Below are 6,000 nucleotides of genomic sequence, written 5' to 3'. Positions count from 1 at the left end.
ATCTTGTCCCTGACATCATTTAAAACCTATTTGGACTAGACCATGGTGGTGAAGAGGTTGAAATGGAAGATACAGATTCTGTTGGCAGGCATCTTTTATATACATAAAAAGCTGAATTAGGAGTACTTTCTTAAAGTGACAGGACTAATCTGTGGTCCATATAGGCACCTAACCAACCTGTGGAGCCAGAATTCTTGCTAGTTGGTAGGGGTTCAAATACTTATTTCACTGACTGAAATGCAAATCAATGTATAACCTTTAAATAACATTTTTCCACCAATTTTGTTTAATATTCTGTCTCTATCAGTTAAAATAAACCTACCATAAAAATGATAGACCCTTCATTTCTTTGTAAGCAGGCAAACTTACAAAATCAGCAGGGGATCAAATAATTATTTCCCTCACTGTATATTAATGTTGACAATGAACTTGATGTAAACTTGAAGTACGTGTTTTTCTGTTTCCAACCATAAATTAATATGTAATGATAACACATTTTTAGGCCAAAGTGATTGACTCTCTTTACAGCATATTGCTAAAAAAATGTATAAGTACTCACAGCTTTTCTTGTCAATGACACATCTTTTAGAGAGATGGCCAATACACTCACACATACATCTGGAAAATGCAGCCGGTATTTTTTATTTTTATTTTAGCAGCTGACAACGCTGCCCAGGTCTTCGCAGGGGAAAGGCATTGTTAAGGCAGTTCAAGCAGTGATAAGGTTAATAAATAGATTCACGGCACTAAAATGCCATGTCAATTTGCAACTTCCGCCACATTTCCAACTCGGAAAGCGAGGTGCCTTCACATTGCATGGAAGTAGACATGCCTGAAACCGACTGTAAATTGAATTTTAATAGCACCATATAATATGCTGAGCCAAGCACTTTTTTGCCAGCTCTCTTCTCAACGTTGTCACAAAGCAGTCACTTCTATGACCCTGAATTACACCCACCATCGTAGACCTCAAGATTTATCCAAACAGCCTCTGGAGCAAATGAAGCTAGGTTTACGTGCACAATATGCGCTGTTAGGTTTTAATTTAGCTATGTCAAATAACGCTGTGTTTATGCTCGCCTGGGTAAAACCAATGCAGTACCATTAGTTGGGATGAAGTGTTTTGACTGTATGAATCTCGAACAGCATTTGCTTGTTCAGTTGTCAGGCTATTGATTTTGTGTGTGCGTTTGAGAGGAGGCAGTGGACTGAAAGAGTATGTTATGTTTTTTTTCTCTCTAACTCAAAAAGACAACAGATTAAGAATGCTGTAGCCTGGCGGCTTTCAAAATGGAAACAGACCAATCCTTTTAACCAAGGAGTAGTTTGTGCCAAACAGGTTTGTTAACCTCCTTATTACATCACATTCTCAAGCGTTGTTTGCCTTTGACATGCCTCTTTTGGTGCCCCTGTAACGTAAACGTATTTTGATGCTCTGTGTGTATCAAAATTGCTATTAAAATTTTAACCATTGTATATAATGATTCAAATACAGCAGCTGGTGAATACAGTTGATGAATCACATACTGTTATAGCGATCCTTGGTGTTAGTGACATGAACAAAAATTGTGCTATTTTTCATTGTTAAGTTATAATCCCTAAATAACATACAGAATGGGTTACATGAGTAAGGAAATCCAATCTATGTTTCGTCACGTTTTATCTTTTGCATATAAAAAAGATTAAATTTGACTGGCTAATTTTAAGCCCTGGGTACTTTTGTTTATGTGAGTTATTATGAAAGAAACAATATTGTCTTTATACGATGCTCCGAGTGGGCCACCTGTCACGAGGGACTAAAAATGATATCTTACCTTTGTACCAGAGGTTTATCTGTATTCAAATACATTGAAATTAGTTGCCATGCAATAAAGCAACAAGATTAATGGGGATTTCTTCAGCATTAAAACACGCTTTATCATTTTCATTCTTTAGTATGGTGAAGAAACAACTTAGAGACATTTTGCAGGCATAAGCAGAGGTCTGAATGCAGCAGGTCTGCACAAAGAGATGAACTTTTATGATGTGAAAGAAAGACACAAAAATAAACCTTTACAATCAAAGCGTCTGCAGATGTTTCTCAGAAAGGGCAACTCAATGGCAAAATCAATGAGAACATATCCTCTGAGGTAATAATAAAAACAGTATGAGTACATAAAAACTGGGAGATTTATAATGGTGACAAAATGAATAAATAATAATTATATTAATAAAACCCTTGTGAAATGATAGGAACGGGTAAACTTGTGCTGTAATTTACCCCATGATGACCAGAATGCACTTATCGCTTCCCTATTCTTTCCACTAGTAGATGAGTCTATCATAAAAGATAGCTTGTGTTAATCTGTGGGAGGTATTGTGTGTTTTTCATCAGCACAGAGGGGGCAGAATAATTTTGCCTGCTTAAATGTAAAACAGATAACAGTTCTGGGTGATGGTATTCTGAAATGTGATAAACCAGGACAAATAGACCCGGGGTGAACCAGAGCTTAGTCCAACAGGGCTAAATTCATTTTGCTATCTCACGGAATGGAGTTATCAGAATCAACCGTCTTCTATATTCACCACAGGATATGGAGGAAGGCCAAGGTCAAATTACATCAGAATCCGACAGCATTAAATTCAGACGCCGGAGAAAGTTTCCCAACTGAGTAAGAGATAATCTCAATCTCCAACTGTGCTCGGCAGGGACTAAAAAGCTTAAGAACTGATAGGATCCTCAGACCACATGATAAAAGGTGCTGTAGGCAAGAAAACACTACAGAAGATTTCATCCGCCAATAAAATCCAACGAGTTCAATGAACCTCTAATAATATGTTTTAAAGATGCAATGAAACAGCTGTCTGTAATGTTTAGAGCCTAACCACAGCAATGAACATGAGGAGTTGCTTTAAAAAGTCATTTCCACTAAAAGTAACTTTTTGTGTAGCCTATGTAGTGAGCTTGATTCAGGCATATTAAACTTTTTATCCTTAAATAAAAAATTTCATGACTGACCCTGTAGCACGAGTGATTACAGTGCGAGACAAAATATGCTTGTTTCCACTGACACCGTGTCTACACCGGATGCGGCGCGATGCGACATGACAAAAAACAATAGAACGCATTAGAACCCATTATAATTTTACATTTTGTCCACACTGGATGCAGCGTGCCGGTCGCATCCGGTGTTGACACGGTGTAAGAAACAGGAACAATTCGCTGATGCGAAACTATAAACGCTAATAACTAAATATAGCCACAGAAAAAAATAAGAGACCATTTCAAAATAATTTTCAGCTATTTTGAATTTACTATTTATAGGTATTTGGTTAGAAAAAACATTGTTTATTCGCATTTATTTGCAAAAAAAAAACACAACAACTGGGGAAACAATTCTCTGTATTTACGGACCTCAAATACTGCAAATAAAACAAGTTCATATTCACTTTTAAGCAATACAACAGTAATATTTGTTCATGTATTTAGGAAAAGTTCAGTCTTGTCATGCTGTCAGTCTTTCACGTTGCTGTTGGATGACTTTGTCACTCCTGAGGTTTGATTTTGTTGAAATTCATCAGACACTGGACTGGAATGGCCACAATACATCTAGAAATGCCGATTAAATGAACATTTAGAATTGTCTCTTATTTTTTCCGTGGCAGTTTATACTGTATACACACTATGTGTTAGATACAAATTGGTGTCAATAATCTCTGCTAATGGGAGTTAGCAGTATGTTAGCAGGGGTTAGTGCGATGTCACTTTGCAGCCACATACTTTTATTATAAAACGTATATGATTATATATGCTGTGTGCATAAGATTTAAAAATCACAACTATGTATGTGGTGTTAAAGTTAAAGGACCTTACTATGCAATCTTCCAGCCAATGGTTGATCAACTTGTAATCTGTCAGCTACTGAGCTTCAATCGTTCGATATACAGTATGGCAGACTCAGCAACTTGCACTCTTAACACATTTGATTTTAATACATCAACAAACATAAACTGGATATGGAGGGACTCCAAGTAAAGGTATTTCAGCTACTTGTGACTTCACTGTTTAAAATAATTTACATATTATCATAGATCATTACCGATACTATCGTTCAAGATGATTGAGAGGCTATTTACCCTTGATTGCTTGTCGAAATGTAAGAAATACTGCTCAGACTTTCTAGAGTTTGGCCTTCAAATGATGGACCGGCAGACATCTGGCGATTCTGCCATCTGTTACAGGACTTTTCAGAGCTGCAAGTATAATCCCAGAAGGTACACGTCTTAATGCAATGTACATGCATAATGATTTGGTCAGTAGCTGTATTAAACCTGTTTAATTCTGTAGACTAATACATCTCACAATGAACAGCGATGGCGCAGTGACTGTGTTATCAGATAAAGAGACCATATAACAGTTCAGCACCACGGACAGTTCCAGTACAGCATTACACTAATCTATCACAATTTTCTCTCTAACACGCACACAAGCATGATCCATGTTTCATCAGTTAGCCAAACGACAAACAATCTTTGTCAACCTCTGTAATGGATTTGTGCTACGTTTGTCCACGCTTACAGAGAAATTCTGATTGGAGTCCCTTCGAATTGGGTTTGACAAATGCTTTGACTTTAATGAAACAGAAGTTATTCCTTGTCTGAATTCGGCTACACATCAAAGCATGGCTGTAGTGAACTCATGCTGCTACAATGCTCTTGTCTTGCTCTCATTTACTAATAAAAAATGTGAATATTGATGCAACATGCTGAAATCAGAGGTATGATTTTTATTGGATGTAACAGGAGTCTGAGTCATTCGCAGTGCATAAATGTAAAGAGGCTTGGGGCCAGGAAGAGACACCAAGGATCCCACACATGCTGCCCACATTTTAAACCAACCCCACATTAAAAGGATTCAAAATTGACACCATTTGCATAGAATGACTCAAAGGTTATATTTACCTTATGGGTCCAAGAATGGGTTCTGACCTGTTGACCCAGTAGGTATGACTTTTTGTCTCCTGCAGTATTAGTATTAGTTAACTACCATGGTAAGATAAAGTCATTTGTGAGATAGGACAGCAGTTACACAAGTCTCTAGATTTGGTAAAGTAGTTGTCATTCCTGGCTCGTCTAGAGTTTTATGCATATCCCCCGAAAAGCCATTACAGAGGGCTTGTGTTTTAAACATGTGAATGGGTGAGAGAGACTGCAGAACCAACCCCTGCCTGCCAGCGTCTATCCATTGAAATTTGTCTCACACACAGACACACACACATACATGGACAACGATGCAGAGTAGGAGGGTCAAGCAGAGCTATGTTATGGTGCTGACTTTATAAAGGAATATCCATTGGCACTTTCAATAGACAGAGAGGAGCCTCACAGTGTCGCAGTCTGTCGGCGGATGTAATCCTGCACTCGCGTACAACTGAGCCGCGCACTTTAACCGAAAGCTGCGCTCCGTTTCTAATCGTTTCTAATGCTGTTAGTGGATTTATATTCGCAAAGACACCGTTTGATTAACGCTTATATTAATGTCTTTCTCGAACAATTCATCACCGGACGGATAACCTTATCTTCGTTTCATGATGGGAGCGATTTGTTACCAAAGTTCTCCAGCGGACTATAACGAAGTAGCGCCAGTTCAAACGCAGAGGTGCTGACCGACCTTTCGTCCATTTTGTCGTTACCCCAAGCAATTCCATTACTTAACGTCGACGCCGGTTAAATATTCGCGTAACGGAAAACAAACACTTCTTTAAAATTTAGCGAAGAAAGAGATCGGATGAAGTTTGAAGTTACGCTGATCTGCGCTGTGGTGAGTTGTCTCTTTTCTATTCAGTTTTGGCACGGTTTGTATATAATCGTTGTCTTTTGCTGCAGCGCTGACAGCGGGACAACTTTTAACAAATGCGAGTGTTAAGGCATTATTATGAATGATGAGCATACAGCAACCCATCACTGCTGCACAGCGCCTTACACGAGTTACAACTGTGATCTCTCAAGACCATTCATGTA

At 38.2% G+C, this 6,000-nt stretch overlaps 1 protein-coding gene across 1 annotated transcript in view; it reads left to right on the top strand.

Moving 5' to 3' along the window:
- Positions 1 to 5,214: 5,214 nt before the first annotated feature.
- The window catches only part of brinp3a.2 (bone morphogenetic protein/retinoic acid inducible neural-specific 3a, tandem duplicate 2), a 45,173-nt gene continuing 44,387 nt past the window's right edge, over positions 5,215 to 6,000 (top strand). Inside the window, exon 1 of the mRNA XM_057339040.1 lies at positions 5,215 to 5,800. The gene's annotated coding sequence lies outside the window, so the exon portion shown is untranslated. The remainder of the gene's footprint in view (positions 5,801 to 6,000) is intronic.

The sequence above is a fragment of the Triplophysa rosa genome, linkage group LG7, assembly GCF_024868665.1.
Source record: "Triplophysa rosa linkage group LG7, Trosa_1v2, whole genome shotgun sequence".
NCBI lineage: Eukaryota > Metazoa > Chordata > Actinopteri > Cypriniformes > Nemacheilidae > Triplophysa > Triplophysa rosa.
Note: the sequence above shows the minus strand (reverse complement) of the source record. Positions and strands in the feature narration are given on the sequence as shown.